This window comes from Tiliqua scincoides, chromosome 8, assembly GCF_035046505.1.
Source record: "Tiliqua scincoides isolate rTilSci1 chromosome 8, rTilSci1.hap2, whole genome shotgun sequence".
In the NCBI taxonomy this organism is placed as follows: Eukaryota; Metazoa; Chordata; class Lepidosauria; order Squamata; family Scincidae; genus Tiliqua; species Tiliqua scincoides.
This window is the reverse complement of record NC_089828.1, coordinates 52,639,428-52,652,236: the sequence shown is the minus strand read 5'-3', so window position 1 is coordinate 52,652,236 and position 12,809 is coordinate 52,639,428.

Sequence of the window (12,809 nt, the reverse complement as noted above, 5' to 3'; positions counted from 1 at the left end):
TCATTCTATAAAGTGGGTCCCGGTGCTAAAACGTGTGAGAACCACTGGTGTAGAGCCCAGGTTCAATCCCTGGTAGCATTTCCAGATAGGGATGGGGGGGGGGAACCGCTTGGAAACCCCAGAGAGCCACTGCCAATCAGTGTAGACAATACTGGATGGACCAATGGAATGACTCAGTTCAATGCAATCTCTTATGTTCACACCATGCACTGCTTCTGAGTGTTCTGGTTTGGCATCTGTTGGCGGCCTGACTTGAGAAAAAGAGGAGTAGGCTAAAGGAATGGACCTAGATCTATTCCATCAAAGCAAGGATTCTGGTCTGAATTTGCATATATAATCAATACACAATTAATTTGCATATGAACTGCAGTCTTAATTTGCATGCTGCTGTGGAAGTTAATTAGCATAGAATGGCAAAGTATTCTTTGTACAGCCTTTAGATTGTGTGTGCATGCTAGACACACATGTGCGCACCACCCCTTCTTACTTGAGTGGAAGCCAAGCATACACTTATCTGTTCTCTTGTTCATCGCCCCCTCCAATCTTCTTTAAATAAGACATGACCGCTGCACTTTGTATGCAATTGTGCTTGGAGGTGGCAGGAACCATTCTGTGTGACTCTGCATTTTCAGCCCCAGCTTCTGCATGAGTTTTGTTTTTTTTGCAGAACCACAAGCCCATATACTACGCTAAGCATCATTGCAATGCAAGCTCGGGTTGCATCCAGTCCATTTATACAGAATCTTTAAACAGGAAGATCAGGCAGGTTGTGCAAGAAACCCAAGGAACAGTCTGCATGATAAGTGGGCCAGTGTTTCTCAGAGGGATTTATCTCTCCCCCCCTTTCCCCTTTGATGCCTAGTCAGAATCCAGCTTGAATTCCTCTTTCAAAATAACTGTAATTATCTCTAATTGCCATGATTATTTCAGTTTTTTAGTATGCACGCAGAGAGCAAAAGTGGTGAGTGTTCTTTATCCAGTCGGGTGCCAGGTTTTCGGAGTGAGATTGCATAGATTATTGTGTGTGTGTGTCTGAGCGAGAGAGAGTGAGAACGCTCTATCCATACAGCCTGGTATATAAATTTGAAATGAGGTGAATTTGACTTCCTTCTTTTTCCTGTTAAGGTGGTGAAATGGCCTCTTTGGTGTCACTGAAGAGCCTGGTATTGTAAGTCAGTGTGAGCAGTTTAGATACTCTCCTCTCTGGTCTCCCTAATCATCTGGTTTCTCTGCAAATACAGGTGTGCGCCACTTAATGACTAGGAAAGGTTTGCTTACCCTTGTTGTTATGTGATTAGGTCATTAAGTGAACATCCAGTTCAATCTATTGCCTTAGTTGTGTAAACAGACACTCCCTGCTGCACAGGCTACTGGAGATAGATTGCCTCTTCTTTGCATTAAGAGCCTCTCTGTTGTGTAAACTCTGCTGCAGGCTATGGGAGACACAATTGCCTCATTATTTATTTTTCACATTTTTATACCGCCCTTCCTCCAAAGAGCTCAGGCAGTTTACACAGCTGCTCCTCCCCTCCCCTCTTTCTTGTACTCACAACAACCCTGTGAGGTAGGTGAGGCTGAGAGAAAGTGACTGGCCCAAGGTCACCCAGGAAGCTTTGTGGCTGAGGGGGGATTTGAACCTGGATCATCCAGGTCTAAGTCCACCTCCCAAACCACTACACCACCCTGGCTCTCATTAGGAGCACCTTGATTGTGCTTTGACCACTGTCATATACGCAATCCATCCTTAAGCGAACAGTTGTTAAGCAGTGCACACCTGCACCAGAAGCCTCTGAGTAAAGATGAGAGAGCTGGAGTGTTGGGTCACAAATAAGAACATAGATATAGCAGGCATAATGGAAACCTGTTATGCCCACTAGGTTTTTAACAGTGGTCTATCAATGGATATTAGTCATGAAAGCTATATGCTGCCTGCAGGTTCAATGCCTCTGAATTACCACTTGTATGGGGGCAATAGTGGGAGAGGTGGGCCACTAGGAGAGAGAGAATGCTGAAGTAGATGGGACTTGGCCTGATCCAGCAGGTCTGGCTGTTATCTGGCTGGCACTTTAGTGCCTCAAAGGCCTGACCAGCATTTCCTTCTGCTAGAGAGCTGTCCAGAAGATGCAGGAGTACGGTAGCTGTGCCCTACTCTCAAGTATCTGGTTTGAACTCTTGATGACTTACAGCTAGGAGCTGCCTCAGATGCAACTGACCTGTGAATGCAACCTAACAGTACTTGTCGACCCCCAGTCCTGCATGGATTGTCATGATTCCAGCCACCTTATGGTTACTGAATGTTATTGGGTTTTACAGGAGATCTTAATTCCAAATTAACTTTTTTAAAAAATGACTTATTTAGATTTGCATTCATCTTTTGGAAATGGCTCAGGCATCCAGGCGAAACCACTTGCAAATAAGCATTTAAGTTGGTCATGATCACCCGTACCATGGCAACATGGTTTTTTTAATGCTTGCTTGCTTATAGTTTCCCCCTTTTGTCTGTTGCAATGAGGCTTAATACAGAACCAAACAAAATCGCATAGTAAGAGGAAGCTGGAGATAGGTGGAAGCCATTTCGCAGTAGAAAGTAAGCAATCTGCAGAGAAATGCCTTCACTTTATGTTAACTTGCCTAGTTCAAAGACATCCAAATGCAGGCATCTTTCCTTTTGCCTGGACCTACCTGCTCTAGGTAGGGAATTAAATTCCCCACCTAGAGCAACTTGGCTGCTGAGACCTTTTTAGAGGCTCCACCAGCACACCATAAGTGCCTGCCATCTACCTGCTGCCTGATTTGTGCCAGTGCTCTGGGGTTCCCTGAGACTCTGCATGTGCACCGGTGGGGCTCCATGAGACTCCTTTTAGGAGTGTAAAATGCTCTGGAAACAAGAAAGTTTCCAAACTGCTGCCCTAGAGCAGGGGTGTCAATCAGACTGAATGCACCCCTGGAAGCAATCTCTCCAGCCCCTATTATAATTAGGATCTCTTATATCTGGAAATTATAAACAAGACTGGCACATTTTCCTTCCTGTCATTTGCAGATAATGAGTTTCTATGCAAGAACAAAGTGCTTATTTATGGCTATTGTCTGCTTAATGATGTCACTTCTAGCCCTCAGCAGACACCATGAATGCCATTTGGCCCACTATATGAAGTCTGACACCTCTGCCCTAGAGTCTTCAAATGCTAAGCCGAAGTGAGGATCTAAGGTAGGTATTAAACCCAGTTAACTAACAGGCAAGACTTGCCCTCTTACTTCCAACCTGCCGGCACTCTGCTGTAGACTTGAGTGTCACAGTGCCAGGTCACCACGATAGCAGTGATGGTCAGCTGACCACATGGGCCAATCCCAAATCATCAAGTCCTATAAAGTTTTATCCTCAGACCTGGCCCATCAGTCTGAAGCACTTGCAGGGCTGGTCTGAGACACGTTGTTGCCTGAGACAAAGGGCAAGATGGCATTTCGTCAACCAATGCCAGGACGCTAGACTCTTCCTTGAACCTTGTCATCCTATGGTACTCCTGAAGTAAAGGGGGTGGGGAGAGGGTGTGGCAGTAAATAGGTGGTGGCGGCCAGCTGAAGACCAGGTAATGTGTCACTGGGAGTTTTTTTTCCTACTCCTGGTACAAGGAAGAGATGCTCTTCCTCCTCCGAGAATATATCATGTTATTATTATTTTATTTATTTTTCACATTTTTATACCACCCTTCCTCCGAAGAGCTCAGGGTGGTGTACACAGCTGCTCCCCTCCTTTTGTCCTCACAACAACCCTGTGAGGTAGGTGAGGCTGAGAGAAAGTGACTGGCCCAAGGTCACCCAGGAAGCTTCATGGCTGAGGGGGGATTTGAATCTGGATCTTCCAGGTCTAAGTCCATCTCTCAAACCACTACACCACCTGGGCTCTCACATGTTCCCACTAGAGTTGCCACCTCTGACTGACACTATTCCTGGATATTCCCCCCCCCCCCACAACATGTTACTGAGCAAGGCTGGGGAAGGGAGTGGAGGGAAGTTCGTAAAAACAGCTGGCAGGGAAAGAGTTTAAGCTCTCACCTGCTTGCCCACCATCTCGCAAAAATGTCCAGCAGGCAGTGTAGCGTAGTAGTTGAGTGCTGGGCTAGAAGCAGGAAGCTGTTGGGATCAAAGCTGTGAAACGAGAAGGGAAACCCTGGACCGGTCAGTCTCCTTCTCAGCTTAACCTGTCTAACAGGGTTGTTGTGAGGATAAACTAGGTTGGTGGTTAAAAACTCTCTCTGTTACCCAGAGATCCTTGAAGAAGTGAAATATAAAAATACAGACCTCCCAAGATACAGACCTGGCCCAAGACCTCCAGGTGCCTGTGTGTCAAATGTGCCCCTATGCATTTTACTTGATCAGCTGCTCCTTAGAGAAAGGGGAACAGAGCAGAAAGGAAATGCCCAAAGTAATCTCACGCTCATTTATTTGCATTAACTGTATTTGGTGGAGAACAGCTGTCTGAATTCTATCTGCATGAGAGTTTTTCCCCACCCACCCTGGGTTTTCTAATGCAACCATGTAAGTACTTTATGGTGATAATGAATCACCCTGCATTTCTGGAGACATGATTTTGGCAATGTGCTTTCCCCAGGCCTGAGAGGCTTTCTTCACATGAATGAAAATGAGATGATGGGATGAGATGAGAGACTGATTTTGCCTCCCTGAGTGGCTGCCTTGCACTGGCTTCTCACAGTCGTGTCCCCCCCCCGCCCCCCGCTTTGAACTGTCCAATTCTAGTGACATAGACAGGCCTTTGAAGTCCACTGCAGACCCAGAGGCACATGCACGAAGGAGCAGGGTTTAACCTGCAGCTGTAAAACCTGGGAGAGATTTCAAACATCCTTGGTAACCGAAGATGGTCTGCGGTTTGCTGTGGATTTGGAAGGGGGGCATACAAGGCCAATAACAAAGACATTTTGCCCTGGTCCAGTTGTGATTGGCACCAGCACAATGTTACTAAAATTAAATTGCATCAACATCTTTCAATTTCAGTTCAGATGAGGTTAGATCAGGCTCTTGGTTGCATCTGAAGAACAGCCAGTCCCTCTCAAGCTGAAACCGAACCATATATAATTTGTAGGCTGCTCGCATTGCTTTGACCTCCACTTTAGAGTTGCAGTTTGCAGAAAGTCTCTGGCTGGTCCTGCATCACTAGGTCTCACCTCAGGAAGCTTTGCATCTTCAGATGCATCTGACCAGGCAGCCCTATTCACCATGGAGAATTCTGCTTGCTTTTCTGGTGACTCATTTGAGGATAAATCCAGAATAAGATCCACCACCACTACTCTTTTTTCTTTATTTATTAGAAACAAGGAGATAGGCATTATATGAGAAGGCAACTGAAAGAAAGTCAAACGCAGGAGGATAGTTAATAGGTGAATTTCTTATCCTTCCAGTTGATGAAGTTTTGCCATCCTAGGCCCGCCCCCGCCCCCAGCAGATATTATTCTGTTGTCTTCTTTTTCTTGTATGTATATAATAGATTAGTATGGGGTGAGCAACTGGAACCAGGTGCAAAATAGTGACTCAGAGGGGTCGCTAGATGCAAAATAGTGGATCAGGGGATGTAGCCAATTACAATAATACAGCAAACCCTCCATTTAATGGACCTTAATTTAAAAGACTTCAGAAATAATGGACATTGTCTGCTTCTTTAAAAACTAGTCATATATATTCTCTACATGCACTAATGTGCAGTGGGTGCATTGTCATAAATGCCTTTGGATTTAACAGTCTTTACTACCCCTTCCCCCATTAGTCCATTAAATCAAGGGTTCACTGTACATCTGATAACAATGTTTCATTTAGTGCTGTTTCATTATACTGCTGTTTGTCCTGAGTTGACTGATAGCTTTTGTAGCCAATGACAGCAGTGCACTCTGGCCAATTTCCTTTATTGGCATCTCCTATAGCATTATTTCAGACATCATTAGCTTTCCAGGAATAGTTCCCTGGTGTTATCAGAGATATTAAAGTACTTCCTTCACTCCATGAGCCATACATTGGGATCGCCTACACATACAAGTAAAATCTGACTTAATACAGATCAAGTATTCAAACATGACTCTAAAACCGGTCAGCAGAGCTGCCCAAAGAACTGGTCCAAAGCAACCAACCCATTTTACAGATGAGGTACACTGAGGTGGTAGTGATTTGAAGGCCACATTTGTAATAGCGTTGGATTAATAGCAGAAGAGATACACATGTTCAAATCCCCACTAGGCCATGAACCTCACTGGCTTTCCCTGGGCTAGTCACTCTCATCAACACCTTGTTTCACAAGTTTATTATAAAATAGTGGGGGGGTGGCACCGGCCACATATGCCACCATGAACTCTTTGAAGCCAGGATGGGACAGAAATGTAACAAATAAGAAAGGTGCCTCTATCACCCCAACTGAGCTGCACTGCCTTTCAAGAGCCTCCACCCCTCTCTGGAGCCATGAATTCTAGATCAATGGTTCTCAAACGTTTTAGTATCAGGACCCACTTTCTAGAATGACAATCTGTTGAGACCCAGTGGGAGTGAAGACATTAACCTGGAACTGATATCATGGCCAGAAGTGACATCATCAATTTAGGCTTCAAACACAAGCCACAATCAATCATAGGTCCCATTATAGCCCGCTTGTGCTGTTATTTTGCTTAGCTCAAGATTCAAGCACTCCAGCTTGAAAGTCAAAGCAGAATGCATATCTGGATCCTTCTCCAACCACACAGCCCTCCCCCCTTTCCAGCGTCCCACTTATTCCGGGCAAAGCGCCATGTCTCTCTCCCAATCCGAAGCCTGCCCTGCCCAGCAGCTCTGTACCCTGTATTTTCAGGTTTATATTTTCAATGGCAGCTGAGCTAGGTGCTACGTGACCCACCTGAAATTGGCTCATGACCCACCTAGTGGGTCTCAACCCACAGTTTGAGAAACACTGTTTTAGGTGTTGGTTTTTAAACTTTACATTGCTGTCCTGACACATCTTTTGAGTAGGCTGTTTTGAAAAAGAAATAGAAGGCTGCTTCTTTGGTTATATTTATCCTGATTAAAATTAGCCTGAAGGAACATCCCTGCAAAGGCAAGAGGTGCCCATATGCCATTCTTCCGCCTCTGTCCCTCAGCATGCTTACTGCTACAGAAAGCAGATGCAGGCCCTGGAGTGATTGTTTGGCCAGGAAGGTAGGCAAATGTGCTGTGATGGGCTCTGTTACATAATATATTATGATTTAAACACTCCACTACCATAAGAAAGCTGCTCTGGGGGGTAAGGAGTAATCTTTTTGCTCTGCATGTGCCTGAATGCACCAAGGGCTGTTCTTTGCAAATGAACATCTCTGGACCTGATCCTGGACCTGATCATGCTGCTACCTGAAAAGATAATTGAACTGCTACCCAATAAGGGCTCCCACCCAATAAGGGCAACAGTGACTTGCCACATTGGGTCATGGCTGGAAATTGGTGTGAAAGGACTTGTTGAACCCATTCAGTTCTTTTGTTCAGAGGCAGCCTGCACTGTCAGAACAGTGGGCAACGAAATAAATGGTGAATGAAACAGCAGGCAAGAGAAGATATTCCAATTGGATATTAGGAAAAAAATTCCTGCGTGTCAGGGCAGCTTGGCAGTGGAATGGATTGCCTAGAGAAGTGCTGGACTCTCCCTTACTGGAGATCTTCAAGCAGAGGTTCGACCTGCTGGAGATGCTCTAGGACAGTGGTTCTCACACATTTATCACTGGGACCCACTTTTTAGAATGAGAATCTGTCAGGACCCACCGGAAGTGACGTCATGACCAGAAGTGACATCATCAAGCAGGAAAATTTTTGACAATTCTAGGCTGCAAACCTACCCACACTTACCCAGGAGTAAGTCCCATTTACTAGCATTGTTAAAAAAAATATACATAGTAGCTTGTTAAAAGTACAGGTCTGTAACATTTCCCCAAATGCAGTCACATCCCATCAAGTCTAGTATATTAAAAATAAAATATTGAAATATTAACCCACCTGAAATTGGCTCGCAACCCAACTAGTGGGTCCTGACCCACAGTTTGAGCAGGAGGATTTCCTACTACAGGTAGGGGGTTGGACTAGATGACCCATAAGGTTCCTTCCAGCTCTATGATTTTATGAAAGAACAGATTTTATTTATGAGCCCACCTTCCAACTTGACAAAAAAAAAATACAACCATCAGCGGATTAATTTCTCACCTTTCTTTTAATCATGAAATTCAAGGTGACACACAGATGGCAGAGGGTTCCTAGGCAGTCTCCTATCCAGGCATGGACCAGCCTTATGGCTCAGTTCTATCTGGGCCTTGCATTGCAAGAACTTGCACTCCGACAGAGCAAGGACTTTTGCAACACCATGAAAGCCAGGAAGTTGTTGTGTGCTTCTAGGCTGCTGTAGCAAATGACCACAGGTGTGGCATGCATGCCAGAGGCTTCAGGAGGCTCCACAGGTGCCAGTACATTGGTGGCAAGGGGGAGGTTTGGGGAGTGCTCCAGGCAGGGGGCAGGGAGTTTGCTGCAGGGGATGGATCTCAGGGCATGCCAGACCTTATCCCTTATTTTTCAGTTCATCTTGCCCCCTTTCTCCCCTGGACTTATGTAACAGTCCAAGGAGGTCCATGGGTGGCCAGCAGGCCTACCCAGAAGTAGGTAAAAAAGTTTTTTACTTACCTCTGATTGGCCTTCTTGCACCCCTCCCCCCCACCATTGGATGCAACATGCATTCCATCAGCATGGCTGCGTTGTTGTCAATGGAGGGGGATAGGATTGGGCTGTTGAGACCGACTTAGCTTCAGGAAGATGCCTGAAAAAAGGAGTACGTAAATAAAATATGCTGTCATACATGTGGGCTCACTCTAGTGATGCTACTCTCAGCATCCTCTATATCTGCTTTATATTGGGCAGACTAGTGCACATGTGGCATCCCACCAGCAGAGGCAGAGCGAATGGAAGACTTCTTAAACAAACAAACTTACGGGTTGTAAGAAAGTGCAAGTTTTGAAGGCCCAAATGAGACACAACTTTAAACACATCTTTTGGCCCTGTGTGGTCCCCGCCCTGCCTTTTAATTATAGCCATCATTGGGGAGTGATCTGGATCAGAAACGACAAGATTTAAGCCTTTGTCCCTGTCATAGTTCCTGCCTGGATCACCAACCCAGGGCTGCTATTTACAAAAAATCCCAATAAACTCAGGGGGCCAAATGTTGTGTTAATAAAGCACAAGCCTATGCATGCCTGCTCAGAAGTCAGCCCCACTGAATTCAATGGAACTTGCTCCCAAGAAGTTGTTTAGCTTGCAGCCTAATCTAATTTAACTGCCATAGATTCCCCAAAGGAATCCTGAGGATTGTAGTTTGGTAAGGGCACATACATACTTTGTTAGTAGGATTGCTAGGTCAGACTGAAACTATTCCTGCAAAATGATGTTTCAGTTTGATGTAATGTCCTGTGGAAGGTCCTGGAGATTGCTTTCTGTAATCACTTGGAGATTGATGCGGATTCCTGGAGGCTCAATTCTAGAGGGTTGGCAACTCCAGGTATTAAGGATGCTTTCCTTTATTGTTCCCAGGACACCCTGTCTGTGGAGAGGGAATTATAATTAAACCAGGTAAAGTCTACTGTGTAGCTAAATCTTCATCTGAGAAAGAACTGGAGGTTTCATTACCTTGCAGCAATGAAGGCAGGAAGCACAGTGAATTAGTGACACCTTCTGGACATAGCAGGAGCACAACTGTCCTTCCATTTTACCAGCAATCATTTTTTAAAAATTTAATTTATTATTGAGAGGGGGTTCTGTTCCCCCCTTTCCGTTGTGAATGCCCTAGTTAACACCCACAAAACATAGCATGAAACCGCCCAAAAAACAATACACCAGACAATCATAAAACAGGAGAAAAACAAAGAAAAAGGAGGAAGCCAGCAATAAATAAATAAATTAGTCTTGCCTAAAAACTTTTTTCTTTTCAAAAAGACATTGGAATGCAGGAAGTGTGGAAATTAGGTGACTTGCATGAGGCAGGGAGTTCCACATTCACTGAAACATCTCCTTTGCTGGCCCTGTATAGTAGGTTGGTTTACCATCTACTGGGGTTGTTGTTGGCAACCTTCAGTCTCGAAAGACTCTGGTATCGCGCTCTGAAAGGTGGTTCTGGAACAGCATCTAGTGTGGCTGAAAAGGCCAATTCGGGAGTGACAATCCCTTCCACACCAGGAGCAAGTGCAGTCTGTCCCTGGTCTGTCTCCCTGGCTATGGGCCTTCCTTCTTTGCCTCAGACTGTTGGCCAAGTGTCTCTTCAAACTGGGAAAGGCCATGCTGCACAGCCTGCCTCCAAGCGGGCCGCTCAGAGGCCAGGGTTTCCCACCTGTTGTGGTCCACTCCTAAGGCCTTCAGATCCCTCTTGCATATGTCCTTGTATCGCAGCTGTGGTCTACCTGTAGGGCGCTTTCCTTGCACGAGTTCTCCATAGAGGAGATCCTTTGGGATCCAGCCATCATCCATTCTCACGACATGACCGAGCCAACGCAGGCGTCTCTGTTTCAGCAGTGCGTACATGCTAGGGATTCCAGCACGTTCCAGGACTGTGTTGTTTGGAACTTTGTCCTGCCAGGTGATGCTGAGAATGCATCAGAGGCAGCGCATGTGGAAAGCGTTCAGTTTCCTCTCCTGTTGTGAGTGAAGAGTCCATGACTCGCTGCAGTACAGAAGTGTACTCAGGACGCAAGCTCTGTAGACCTGGATCTTGGTATGTTCCGTCAGCTTCTTGTTGTACCAGACTCCGACTCTCTTTGTGAGTCTGGAAAACATCTACTGGGGTAGAGCCTGAAGAAGTTAAGGAGTGGTGCAAGTCAGATCAGAGAGTGGAGCTTGGTAGGGTAGGCGTAGGACTTAGCTGTGACTGGTGGAGGCAGGAGATGGCAAGTGGCAGATCATGGGGTGGAGCGCACGTGGGATGCCCAGAGAAAGAGTTGAGGCTTTGTGCCAGCCAGGGGAAGAGGTTGTATGTACCTGGTGCCTTGAAGACTGAACATGAAGGACAGGCTGAGAGCTGAGAGCAACAGTTCTTTAGTTAAGCAGAAAGCACCCCCCCCCCCATTCTAGCTCTTCAGGAAAGAAGATTTCACTCCTCCCTGGGAAACCACAAGATAGACACTGAAGCTAGTATCAGCACAAGACACCTTTGGGTAGCTGTAGAAAACCCAGCACCCCAAGCTGGGGGGAGAGCTACTGCTAATAACATGAATGGATTTGGCTTCCTGGCTCATAAGTAGCCAAAAGTTGCCTTAATGTCCAACACTGCTAGCACATCCTTTTCACTAGAGAAGTGTTTTTCAACCAGTAGTACAGGTACCACCAGTGATACTTGAGGTGGTGTCTGGTGGTACTTGCAGGACCCCTGGACATCTGCCACCCAGCAGCAAGACCAGGAACACAACCAGGATCGGCTAGGTTGGCAGAGCTCTAAAGTATGCTTTTCTGCATTTGAAATAACCCTCCCATCCCCCCTGAGACTCTTACTGGTGTTGGTCATGTCGCATCTGGCCTCCCAACCCGGTATACAGCAGTACTTCAAATACGTGGACCATGTGAAGTGGTACAGCGGAGGACAAACGTTGAGAAGCACTGCACTAGCGGTAATTACTAGTAGTGTAATCATGTGCAGAATCAAACATATGATACCAGCAGCCTTTATTTGCAGCTGTCTGCTTGTCAAATGTGTTTAATAGCCTGGAATTTGTACCATAAGGTTCCATTTTAAGAAAAAAAAAATGCAGGGAATTCCAGACTAATCTCCCCACTTAATCCACTGTACATCTGCTTGGCTTTAATTTGGTCTCTGCTGTATTCAATATTTTATCATTTCACTCTCCCACATTTTCTTTTTCCTCTTTGTACCCCCTCCTCTCGATTAGGCACAGACACTAGACAATAAGCCTCATGCTAGAGCAAGCAAAATGCTGGGCACATAATAGATTTGCAACCACTTATTTGCATAAAAGCTGCAATTTTGCCTCCATAGTAAGTATGACTGATTATTTTTGTGCTGTTGTTTCAAACATGTGAGAAGTATGTTACCACCACATACTGTGTAATGTAGACTTTAAATAAAATAAAGTGTTCCATCCATGATCCAGCCAGCATTAATCAATTTCACATCCCATTTTAAAAACTATTAAAAACTATTTTAAAAACTATTGTTATTATTTGTAAAGCTCCTAAAATTACAAAAAATAATATAGTCCCTGCCCAAACTAAGGTTTGACTGGACAAGCCCCTATTCTGTATGCCACCAGACAAAAACTGACAACACAATTCTATGTATGTTTACTCAGAAGTAAATCCCACTGTAGTCAATGGAACTTACTTCCAAGTAAGTATGCATAGGATTGCAGCCTTCCCCCCACCCCCATAAAAGCCTTTAGTGCTCATCACACTGTTTCTTAGAGCTTTTATACTATTAAAACACCTTCTTGCCATGGTGTTATGCTTAGAGTGTTGGGCTAGAAACAGAAAGACCTGGGTTCAAATCCTCACTTAGCGATAAAGCTTTGTAGCTAACATTCTGTGAGGGCATTTGCCTCAGATGGCAGATGGGGGGGGGGTACCTATAATCTACCTGTGCTGTGCCTTCTCTCCTTATATTTAAAAAGGAAGTGTGGAGAAGAAGAGAGTGTCTGTTCTGTTCTCCTCTTCCTTTTTGAATCCTGGAAGCAGAAGGAAGAGAGACAGGTGGTATTTATTATACAGCTAGTCCCTACTTAAGTACAGATTAGAAGGCAGAGGCCAGTACTTGT